Raw genomic sequence first — 13,001 nt, forward strand, 5'->3', positions numbered from 1 at the left:
GTCCAGAAATTACATTCTGTCTGAACAACCCAAAACAGCCCCAACCAGCCATCCAATCAACCAACCAGCCAACCAGCTAACCAACCAGCCAATCAGCCAGCCAGCCAGCCAGCCAACCAACCAATAGCACCAGGACTGGGTCATGTTCAGTGGGCACTAAACGGGATAAAGTGTTTTGAAATGGAATGAAACAGGGAGGTACCAACTGGACTTTCTACATTTTGTCCAACTGAACCTGGCAACTGTTCCCCAATCCCTCTACTATCCTCATGTTGAGGCACACAGACACACCCAGCTCTACTAGCCCCATGTTGAGGAACCCAGACACACCCAGCTCAATGTCACTTCATATCCGTATCATCACATCTAAACACACACACACTCCTTTTTAACTCACTCTCTCTCCCTCTTTATTTCTCTCTCTCACACACACTCACATAAACCTATTATTTTGCATGATCTTTATTTTCATAAACAACACAACAACAGAACAGATCCCAGATCCCTCCCTCCTGAACGCAGCTCAAGCCAAACCAGTTCAACAACACAAATTAACGAACATGTTTAAACACGATTGAAAATCATTACACATTCACATAACTACAAGCTTCTAAGACAATACTATTTGCCAACTGTAAATTCAGAAGGCATTTAGGCCAACTGACAGGAAAAAGGGAATACACACACACACATGGACACACACACACATGGGTGCGCACACACACACACACACACATACACACACACATGGGCACACACACACATGGACACACACACACACGGACACACACACACATGGACACACACACACATGGGCACACACACACATGGACACACACACACACACACATGGGCACACACACACATGGACACACACACACACGGACACACACACACATGGGCACACACACACATGGGCACACACACACATAAACAGGAGTTACACAACATAATGGAGGGCCAGTCAAACAAACAAAATGACCGACAGGTGCACATCTGGGACACACAAAAAAGTATAACACACACACTGGAGTATGGTAGATTGACGTCATGCAAAGCATCGTGACAGCATGGTGAGTCACAGCTCCCCCTCATCCCTCCCTCCTTCATCTTTCACTGTCCTCCTCTTCTCTCTCTCCTCTCCTCTAGGCTGGCTGCTCTCTGTGGAGGGGAGAGAGAGAGAAAGAGAGACAGAGATTATTGTTCAGCCTATTATATTACTTCAGCTCTCTAGATGTCACTGTGATGCAAAGACACACACACACACACTCTCTCTCTCTCAATTAATTTATTTCAATTTAAGGGCTTTATTGGTATGGGAGACATATGTTAACATTGCCAAAGCAAGTGAAGGAGATAATAAACAAAAGTGAAATGAACAATACAAATCAACAGTAAACATTACACTCCAAAAGAATAAAGACATTTCAAATGTTATCTTATGTGCAAATAGTTAAAGTACATAAGGGAAAATAAATAAACATAAATATGGGTTGTATTTACAATGGTGTTGTTCTTCACTGGTTGCCATTTCAAATAAAATGTCACATATACATGGTTAGCAGATGTTAATGCGAGCGTAGCGAAATGCTTGTGCTTCTAGTTCCGACCATGCAGTAATATCTAACAAGTAATCTAACCTAACAATTTCACAACAACTACCTTATACACACAAGTGTAAAGGAATTAATAAAAATATGTACGTAAAAATATATGGATGAGCGATGGCCGAACGGCATAGGCAAGATGCAGTAGATGGTATAGAGTACAGTATATACTGTACACATGAGATGAGTGATGTAGGGTATGTAAACATTATATAAGTGGCATTGTTTAAAGTGGCTAGTGATACATTTATTCCATCCAATTTTTTATTATTAAAGTGGCTAGAGATGAGTCAGTATGTTGGCAGTAGCCACTCAATGTTAGTGATGGCTGTTTAACAGTCTGATGGCCTTGAGATAGAAGCTGTTTTTCAGTCTCTCGGTCCCAGCTTTGATGCACCTGTACTGACCTCGCCTTCTGGATGATAGCGTGGTGAACAGTCAGTGGCTCGGGTGGTTGTTGTCCTTGATGATCTTTTTGGCCTTCCTGTGACATCGGGTGGTGTAGGTGTCCTGGAGGGCAGGTAGTTTGCCCCCGGTGATGCGTTGTGCAGACCTCACTACCCTCTGGAGAGCCTTACGGTTGTGGGTGGAGCAGTTGCCGTACCAGGCGGTGATACAGCCCGACAGGATACTCTTGATTGTGCATCTGTAAAAGTTTGTTTGTGTTTTTGGTGACAAGCCGAATTTCTTCAGCCTCCTGAGGTTGAAGAGGCGCTGCTGCGCCTTCTTCACGATGCTGTCTGTGTGGGTGGACCAATTCAGTTTGTCCGTGATGTGTACGCCGAGGAACTTAAAACTTTCCACCTTCTCCACTACTGTCCCGTCGATGTGGATAAGGGGGTGCTCCCTCTGCTGTTTCCTGAAGTCCACGATCATCTCCTTTGTTTTGTTGACATTGAGTGTGAGGTTATTTTCCTGACAACACACTTCGAAGGCTCTCACCTCCTCCCTGAAGGCCGTCTCGTCGTTGTTGGTAATCAAGCCTACCACTGTAGTGTCGTTTGCAAACTTGATGATTGAGTTGGAGGCGTGCATGGCCACGCAGTCATGGGTGAACAGGGAGTACAGGAGAGGGCTGAGAACTCACCCTTGTGGGGCCCCAGTATTGAGGATCAGCAGGGTGGAGATGTTGTTTCCTACCCTCACCACCTGGGGGCGGCCCGTCAGGAAGTCCAGGACCCAGTTGCACAGGGCGGCGTCGAGACCCAGGGTCTCGAGCTTAATGATGAGTTTGGAGGGTACTATGGTGTTAAATGCTGAGCTGTAGTCAATGAACAGCATTCTTACACAGGTATTCCTCTTGTCCAGTTGGGTTAGGACAGTGTGCAGTGTGATTGTGATTGCGTCGTCTGTGGACCTATTTGGGCGGTAAGCAAGTTGGAGTGGGTCTAGGGTGTCAGGTAGGGTGGAGGTGATATGGTCGTTGACTAGTCTCTCAAAGCACTTCATGATGACGGAAGTGAGTGCTACGGGGCAATAGTCATTTAGCCCAGTTACCTTAGCTTTCTTGCGAACAGGAACAATGGTGGCCCTCTTGAAGAATGTGGGGACAGCAGACTGGGACAAGGATTGATTGAATATGTCCGTAAACATACCAGCCAGCTGGTCTGCACAAGCTCTGAGGACACGGCTGGGGATGCCGTCTGGGCGGCAGCCTTGCGAGGGTTAACGCGTTTAAATGTTTTACTCACGTTGGCTGCAGTGACGGAAAGCCCACAGGTTTTGGTAGCGGGCCGTGTCGTTGGCACTGTATTGTCCTCAAAGCGAGCAAGTAAATTGTTTAGTTTGTCTGGGAGCAAGACATCGTGGTCCGCAACGGGGCTGGTTTTCTTTTTGTAGTCTGTGATTGACTGTAGACCCTGCCACATACCTCTCGTGTCTGAGCCGTTGAATTGTGACTCTACTTTGTCTCTATAATGACGCTTAGCTTGTTTGATTGCCTAGAGGAGGGAATAGCTACACTGTTTGTATTCGGTCATGTTTCTGTTCGCCTTGCCCTGATTAAAAGCCGTGGTTCACGCTTTCAGTTTTGCACGAATGCTGCCATCAATCCACGGTTTCTGGTTGGGGAAGGTTTTAAAAGTTGCTGTGGGTACAACATCACCGATGCACTTGCTATTAAACTCACTCACCGAATCAGCGTATTCATCAATGTTATTGTCCAACGCTATGCGGAACATATCCCAGTCCACGTGATCGAAGCAATCTTGAAGCGTGGAATCTGATTGGTAGGACCAGCGTTGAACAGACCTGAGCACAGGCGTTTCCTGTTTTAGTTTCTGTCTATAGGCTGGGAGCAACAAAATGGAGTCGTGGTCAGATTTTCAGAAAGGAGGGCGGGGGAGGACTTTGTATGCGTCGCGGAAGTTAGAACAACAATGATCCAGGGCTTTGCCAGCCCGGGTCGCGCATTCGATATGCTGATAAAATTTAGGGAACCTTTCCCTGTGGCAACAGGTCACAAATATTGCTGCTGTGATGGCACACTGTGGTATTTCACCCAGTAGATATGGGTGTTTTCGAATTCTTTGTGGATTCTTTGTGGATCTCTGAGGGAAAAATGTTCACAGACATTTTTCCACCAAAACACTAACATGTTCTAAAGCGAATATTGGAACAATATTTCTACATAGAACCTGTGGAATGGACAGAGGCGATACAAAGACCACTAACGTCAGTTGGTTGTTATTTTGCGATGTCATTAAAAATGTCATAAAGGAAATATTGTAACTTGAAAAGTAGACACTATATGTGTGAAGTTTCCATCCTCTACGTTGTGTATGAAATAGGAACAATTATAAAGTATTTTTGTTTAGAGAGGGATGTGATCTTAGTAACTATAAGAGGAAATTGTTTCTATAACTTTGTACAAGTAATTAATCACCGCCCCCTTAAGTGAGGTCAGAGAAAGTGTCAGCCACACGAACCACCCCTTTTGAATAAACTGTGTGAAATGATGGGTTAAGAATTAAAAAATCAGACCAGAAAGCAGCTTACGTCCAAAGTGGTTTGAACTCTGAAATCTCAACACGAGGTAGAGATGATGAAGTCACCTCCCAGACAATCACTGGTATGGCTGATTAGCTGTCCTAAGTAAAATATGTTGAAAAGCTTATTTAAGTGGGACCATTCTACTACTCTCACCCCACTGAGAGCCATCGACACGGCTGGCTAGCCTATCTACAAAGAATCATCTTCCAAAGCAAGTGGAAGTAGAGTGAGCACTGTAGCTCTGTTCAGGACTACACGACGGGTCGCCAGATACCGGACGACAGCAGAGGAGAACAACAGTAGAAGAGATGGGTGGGGACCCCTTTTGGACAATCAGAGCTTTACAAGCGTGCCACAAACGGTCCAACACCTTTTCCAAGAAGGCCTGGTTCCATCAGAAATACACAGTGAAACAAAGCATTTACATGTAAATACATTCATGATTTCTTACTCCAAACAGGCGGTGGTTTGTGTGCAAAGTATATGATTACTTTGAGAGTAGGTTCTAAAATGTACCAAAATTAAGTGTCTTTATCTCTCGCTCTCTACATGTCTTTTGTAAGAAGCTGGCATATTGTGTCAGTCCGCTAGGGATTTGTTTCTAATGTATTAAGTGTGTATGTTTATATTTTAGTTAGCTAGTAAATAAATAATTAAACCAATTGGTGTAGTATTGAATCATAAGTAAGGCCGGGTATTTGCAGATGCAAGGAGGATACAAAGTTCTGATTAATAAGTTGACTGTTTATGGATGTGATAGGTAAAGACCTTAAAAGTTTAATTCGGGAGATGGTAACTCTTTAAAGAACCGCTCTCGTGGTGCCCCAAATCCTAATGAGTTAATAGTTACATGTTTAATTTAATCGGGTAAAGATTAAACACAGTTAGTTGATTAGATAAATAACAGTCATCAGATTAATGAAAGTAAAGTCACGACAGTGGCCTTTCTCAATAGCAAGGCTTTGGTCACTGAATCTATACATAGTCAAAGCTTTCCTTAAGTTTGGGTCAGTCACAGTGGTCAGGTATTTTGCCACTGTGTACTCTCTGTTTAGGGCCAAATAGCATTCTAGTTTGCTGTGTTTTTTTGTTAATTCTTTCCAATGTGTCAAGTAATTATCTTTTTGTTTTCTCATTATTTTGTTGGGTCTAATTGTGCTGCTGTCCTGGTGCTCTGGGAGGTCTGTTTGTGAACAGAGCCCCAGGATCAGCTTTCTTAGGGGACTCTTCTCCAGGTGTATCTCTCTGTGGGTGACTGCTTTGTTATGGAAGGTTTGGGGATCGCTTCCTTTTAGGTGGTTGTAGAATTTAACGGCTCCTTTCTGGATTTTGATCATTAGCGGGTATCGGCCTAATTCTGCTTTGCATGCATTATTTGGTGTTTTACGTTGTACACAGATTATATTTTTTGCAGAATTCTGCATGCAGAGTCTCAATTTGGTGTTTGCCCCATTTTGTGAATTCCTGATTGGTGAGTGGACTCCAGACCTCACAACCATGAAGGGCAATGAGTTCTATAACTGATTAAAGTATTTTTTAGCCAGATCATAATTGGTATGTCGAATTTTATGTGTCAGGTGTGCTCCCTCTCCAGCCTCTAGGTCACCAGGCTGCTCGTTATGGTGCACACTTGTCACCATTGTTACGCGCACCTGGACTCCATCACTTCCCTGATTACCTTCCCTATATATGTCACTCCCTTCGGTTCCTTCCCCAGGCATTATTGTTTCTGTTTCATGTCTGTGCGTTGTTCGTGTTTCTTATTTTGTATTATGTTGTGTTTATTTATTAAAACACTCACTCCCTGAACTTGCTTCCCGACTCTCAGCGAACAACGTTACAAAATAACGTCTCACCTAAGGGAAGCATCAGGGAATGTTTTTTGTTTTTTTTTCAGCGGGAATGACGTCGGGTCCGGGAACCGCTACAGGCTCTCATCCCTCAGACAGATCGCCAGGCTCCCCTGTTTCCACCGGCTCATTAGGTTCTCATGCTTCAGCCGGTTTGCCATGCTCCCCTGCCTCAGCCGGTCTGTCAGGTTCCCTCGCATCAGCAGTGGTGACCGGTCCGCTCCTGATCCTGGTTGGCGTCCTGTGGCTGGAGCCGAACGCGCCGGGGAGGGGGTACCATCACGTATGCTCTCTCTCCAGGGCTCTAGGTCGCCATTCTCCCACATCTCAGCCGAACTGACATGTTTCCCACGCCTCAGCAGAGGTGACTGGTCCGCTTCTGATCCTCGGGATCGTCATGTCTGTGCGTTGTTCGTGTTTCTGATTTTGTATTATGTTGTGTTTATTAAAACACTCACTCCCTGAACTTGCTTCTCAACTCTCAGCACACAATGTTACATAATGTTCCTTTTGATGGCATAGAACACCCTTCTTGCCTTGTCTCTCAGCTCATTCACAGCTTTGTGGAATTTACCTGTGGCACTGATGTTAAGGCAGAGGTATGTATAGTTTTTTGTGTGTTCTAGGGCAATAGTGTCTAGATGGAATTTATATTTGTGGTCCTGGCAACTGGACCTTTTTTGGAACACCATTATTTTTGTCTTACTGAGATTTACTGTCAGGGCCCAGGTTTGACAGAATTTGTGCAGAAGCATCTAGGTGCTGCTCTAGGCTCTCCTTGGTTGGGGACAGAAGCACCAGATCATCAGCAAACAGTAGACATTTGACTTCAGATTCTAGTAGGGTGAGGCCGGGTGCTGCAGACTGTTCTAGTGCCCTCGCCAATTTGTTGATATATGTTGAAGAGGGTTGGACTTAAGCTGCATCCCTGTCTCACCCCACGGCCCTGTGGAAATAACTTTTAACCTCTCTGGGATATTCGGGGCGGTAGCGTCCCACCCCGCCAACAGCCAGTGAAAGTGCAGGGCGCCACATTCAGAACAACAAAAATCTCATAATTAAAATTCCTCAAGTATTTTACACCATTTAAAGATAAAAATCTCATTGACATCTAGTGGAAACCTTAGGAAGTGCAACATGGCCAATATCCCACTGTATCTTCGATAGGCTATTAGTTGAAAACTTACAAACTGGTTGGATTTTTCTCAGGTTTTCGCCTGCCATATGAGTTCTGTTGTACTCACAGACATTATTCAAACAGTTTTAGAAACTTCAAAGTGTTTTCTATCCGAATATACTAATTATATGCATATTCTAGTAGCAGGCATTATATGCATATTCTGAGTAGCAGGTAGTTTACTCTGGGCACCTTATTCAGTCAAGCTACTCAATACTGCCCCCCAGTCACCAAGAAGTTAACCGCACACTTGTTGTTTGTGTAGATGGATTTTATAACGTTGTATGTGTCATGACTCTCTCTCCTTGGTGAGGATCAAAAGGACCCATCAGCTTGGCAAATGTTTGAGGACAGCCCCCTCCCCTCCAACAGGAGAGGAGAGGGGGGGGGTTTGGCCTGTTTTATTACTTAAATACCTTGCAGACACTTTCCCTTTGGCTCTGCAGTATGGGAAGACCGAAAATACTTTGTTAGACAGAGAGACTTTGCCGCCAAAATTTTACCATCAAACAATGGACACTGGGACAATATATTTCAACATCCGAATGATGAGAGATGGAATATGGAAAATGAATGTATATTTTGTGATGTCATTCAAATGATCAGCAAGACCTTATAACAGAAATATTGTAACATTAAGAGCTTTCACACTGTATATGTCAGATTTACAGCTACATGTTGTAGAAATTATATGATTAAATATGAAACTATTTTTGAAAAGATAGAAATGTGATTTTAGCCTTCTAAATGAGATAATGACTTTTCATATAAACATAGGCCCAGTCAGTAACCACGCACACGTGAGCACAGACACTGCGTCGGCATGTTGGAATGCCCCTAAGACCAAAGTGCTTAAAAGGACTTGCTAACGAAATGTATATTAGACCAAAACATGCCGGGTTGCTGTGGTCCTAGCTGTACCCTGAATAATCAACCATTGAGACCAGGGAATGTGAGGCCGTGGTCCACACGTTGAAATGTTTAGAACTTTGTAAACTAGACTAAAACATGCACCATCTGCAGCCGTGCATGTGAAGTAGTCTAGGACATTTTGACCAAAGACAAGAGAGAAGAAGGGGCGGCAGGTAGCCTAGTGGTTAGAGCGTTGGGACAGTAACAGAAAGGTTGCTAGATTGAATCCCCGAGCTGACAAGGTAAAAACCTATCGTTCTGCCCCTGAACAAGGCAGTTAACCGACTGTTCCCTGGTAGACCGTCATTGTAATTAAGAATTTGCTCTAAACAGACTTGCCTTGTTAAATAAATAGATCCCTCAGAACACTGTGTGTGGTACATCTGAAGTACCTATTCTAATGAACACTCCAGAAGAAAAGAAGTCTACAACTAAGAAGGACATTGTAACCTATGGTGGAAAACCAGAGACTTACATCAAACCACTTCCCATAGATGGATCGAGTGGTGACGACAGAGAAAGACATCTACACGTAAATATATATTGTATTTCTGTGGTTGTTAGTGTGCTAAGTATTCTGGTTACAGTGAGCACAGTTTCCATATGTATGATAAGTTGACTCTTTGTCCCTCCCTTTCCATTGCGTAACCAAACGGTCATGCTTTTGTTAGTCAACTAGGGACCTGTTTTCATTGTATGTGTGTTTACGTATTTGGTGTGATGATTTAGTCAGTTGATAAATAATTAAGCCAATTTGTGTATCGCTGATTCATCACTTAGGTTAGAGTTCGTGCAGATATCCAAGGTTTATGCGACATTCAGAATGTGACTGATGAGGTAATAATTAATATTTGTCTATAATTGATGTAAGAGATATTTAGATAATCTTTAGAGTTTAATTCAGGAGATAGTAACTCGGTAAACAACTGTTCCCGTGGTGTTCCAAATTATGAATGAGTTAATTGTTACATGATTAATTTAATTGAGTAATAAGTAAACGTAGTAGGTAAATATTCGGTAAATAGCAGTCATCACATTAATGATAGTCACATCACCTTTTTTTCCAAACACCACTTTCCATCAATTTGTATAGCAGACCCTCATGCCAAATTTAGTCAAAAGTTTTTTGTCTTTGTTTTGTTTTGTTTGTTTGTCAATTAGGGTGTGCATGGTGAATACGTGGTCTGTCATATGGTAATTTGACATTTGCTCAGTGCATTGTTTTCACTGAGGAAATGTACGAGTCTGCTGTTATTGATAATGCAGAGGATTTTCCCAAGGTTGCCATTGACGGATATCCCATGGTAGTTATTGGGGTCAAATTTGTCTCCACTTTTGTGGATTGGGGTGATCAGTCCTTGGTTCCAAATACTGGGGAAGATGCCAGAGCTAAGGATGATGTTAAAGAGTTTAAGTATAGCCAATTGAAATTTGTGGTCTGTATATTTTATAATTTCATTGAGGATACCATCAACACCACAGGCCTTTTTTGGGTTGGGGGGTTTGTATGGTGTCCTGTAGTTCATTCAAAGTAATTGGAGAATCCAGTGGGTTCTGGTCTTTAATAGTTGATTCTATGATTTGTATTTGATCATGTATATTTTTTTACTGTTTGTTCTTTGTTATAGGGCCAAAAAGATTGGAGAAGTGGTTTATCAATACATCTCAGTTTTGGATAGATAACGCTTCATGTTGTTGTTTGTTTAGCGTTTTCCAATTTTCCCAGAAGTGGTTAGATTCTATGGGTTCTTTAATTACATTGAGCTCTTTTCTGACATGCTGTTCCTTCTTTTTCCGTAGTGTATTTCTGTATTGTTTTAGTGATTCACCATGGTTCAGGTTATCTGGGTAGGCTCAGGTTATCTGGGTCTCTGTTTTTGGTTGGATAGTTTTCTCAATTTCTTTCTTAGGTTTTTGCATTCTTCATCAAACCATTTGTCATTGTTGTTAATTTTCTTTGGGTTTTCTGTTTGACATTTTTAGATTTGATAGTGAAGTTGAGGTCGAATGTACTGTTTAGGTTTTCTACTGTCAAGTTTACACCTTCAGTATTACAATGGAAAGTTTTGTCCAGGAAGTTGTCTAAAAGGGATTGAATTTGTTGTTGCCTAATTGTCTCTTGCTCTCTCTCTCTCACACACACACACACACACACACACACACACACACACACACACACACACACACACACACACACACCCTCACTCACATGGGGTCGTAGGTGGTATCTTTCTTGAGGAAGCGCATGGCGAAGAATCCCCCAGCCTGCACACACAGCACCAGGATGATGCCTCCTATGAAACTGGACATGTCAAAGCTGGCCTGGGAGAACTCTGATGGCTCTGGAGGAGACTCATCTGACAGGCGGAGATATATGGGGAGGGGGGGGGGGAGAAGGAGAGATATGGGAAGAGAGAGAGAGGGGGAGAGGGATGAGTAATAATAGAGAGATCAATAAGGGATGGATAAAGTGATGGAATGTTGAGTTTAATCTCACCTGAGTCCCCTTCACCTTCTTCCGCTATCTCTATGACTAAAAACACATAAGGAAATGTAATCAATGTTATTGTTATTTAGCAAATAGTTTTTACTCACATTGTCTATTTTGTGTGTGTGTGTGTGTGTGTGTGTGTGTGTGTGTTTTGTGTGTGTGTGTGTGTGTGTGTGTGTGTGTGTGTGTGTGTGTGTGTGTGTGTGTTACTCACCTGTGCACATGGCTGGGTCGTTTGTCACATTACAGTTCGGAGAATCACCCTGATCGGATACACACCCAGTATCATTACCTACGAGAGAGAGGAGGGATGGTGTGTGTGTGTAGTTCAGATCCTGACACACTGAATAATTTAATAATCTGGTAAAGACCTGGAGGGTTGTCTTACCTGTGTGTGTGTGTGTGTGTGTGTGTGTGTGTGTGTGTGTGTGTGTGTGTGTGTGTGTGTGTGTGTGTGTGTGTGTGTGTGTGTGTGTGTGTGTGTGTCTGTGTGTGTGTGTGTGTGTCTGTGTGTGTGTGTGTGTGTGTGTGTGTGTGTGTGTGTCTGTGTGTGTCTGTGTGTGTGTCTGTGTGTGTCTCACTGTTCCCGCAGACCCTCCAGACACAGCCAGTCAGATTTAGGGTGGAGTCTCCGACACACAGGTCACATGACTCAGCCTGGGAGCAGTCTATTGGAGGCAACAGTTGTCAATCAATCAGCCAGTGCAGAATAACACACATAAACACACTCAGGGCGGACCTCTGCTTTCCTCATAACAGGAATCAATGAATCATTCAAGATAAATTGAACTTTAGTCACAAAATATTTAGTTGCAAAAATTGTTTTCTCATCCAACAAATACAACCAATAGTAGATGGGGAGGGGAACACAGAAAAAGACAAAATGAGCTAAAACCTAGGATTCACTTAAATCCTAGGTATTGAGCTACACTCATTGAGCCAAACCCTAGGCATCGAGCTAAACCCTAGGAATTGAGCTAAACCCTAGGCATCGAGCTAAACCCTAGGCTTTGAGATCAACCCTGGGAATTGGGCTAAACCCGAGGCATTGGGCTAAACCCAAGTCATTGAGCTAAACCCTAGGCATTGAGCTAAACCCTAGGCATTGAGCTAAACCCTCGGCATTGAGCTAAACCCTAGGAATTGAGATATACCCTAGGCATTGAGCTAAACTCGTTGAGCTAAACCCTAGGTTTTGGGCTAAACCCAATATATTGAGCTAAACCCTAGGCATTGAGCAAAACTCTAGACATTGAGCTAAACCCTAAGCATTGAGTTAAAACCTAGGTATTGAGCTAAACCCTAGGCATTGAGCTAAACTCATTGAGATAAACCCTAGGCAATGAGCTAAACTCTTGGCATTGAGCTAAACCCTAGGATTTGAGCTAATCCCTAATCATTGAGCTAAACCTTAGGCATTGAGCTAAACCCTAGACATTGAGCTAAACCCCATCAGTTGAGATAAACCCAAGGCATTGAGCTAAACCCAAGATATTGAGCTAAACCCGAAACATTGAGCTAAACCCTAGGCATTGAGCTAAACCCTAGGCATCGAGCTAAACCCTGGGCATTGGGCTAAGCCCTAGGCTTTGAGCTAAACCCTAGGCATTGAGCTAAACCCTAGGCATTGAGCTAAACCCATGGCATTGAGCTAAACCCAAAGCATTGAAATAAACCCTAGTGATTGAGCTAAACACTAGGCATTGAGCTAAACCATAGGGTCTGAGCAAAACCCTAGGAATTGAGCTGTACCCTAGGCATTGAGCTATACCCTAGCAATTGAGCTAAACTCATTGAGCTAAACTTATTGAGCTAAACCCTAGGTATTGGGTTAAACACTATATATTGAGCTAAACCCTAGGGATTGAGCTAAAACCTAGGTGTTGAGCTAAACCCAAGGTATTAAGCTAAGCCCTAGGCATTGAGCTAAACTCATTCAGCTAAACCCTTGGCATTGAGCTAAATCCCAGGAA

General features: G+C 43.2%; 1 long non-coding RNA gene across 1 annotated transcript; it reads right to left on the reverse strand.

The window, feature by feature from the left end:
- Window positions 1–864: 864 nt before the first annotated feature.
- On the reverse strand, window positions 865–11,469 carry LOC110519830. The gene is made up of 4 exons (XR_005037333.1): window positions 11,243–11,469; window positions 11,035–11,070; window positions 10,747–10,894; window positions 865–1,161 (listed from the first exon to the last, which is right to left on the reverse strand). It is a non-coding gene; the product is annotated as an uncharacterized LOC110519830 (long non-coding RNA).
- Between the last annotated feature and the right edge of the window lie 1,532 nt (window positions 11,470–13,001).

The sequence above is a fragment of the Oncorhynchus mykiss genome, chromosome 18 (genome assembly GCF_013265735.2).
Source record: "Oncorhynchus mykiss isolate Arlee chromosome 18, USDA_OmykA_1.1, whole genome shotgun sequence".
NCBI classification, from domain to species: domain Eukaryota; kingdom Metazoa; phylum Chordata; class Actinopteri; order Salmoniformes; family Salmonidae; genus Oncorhynchus; species Oncorhynchus mykiss.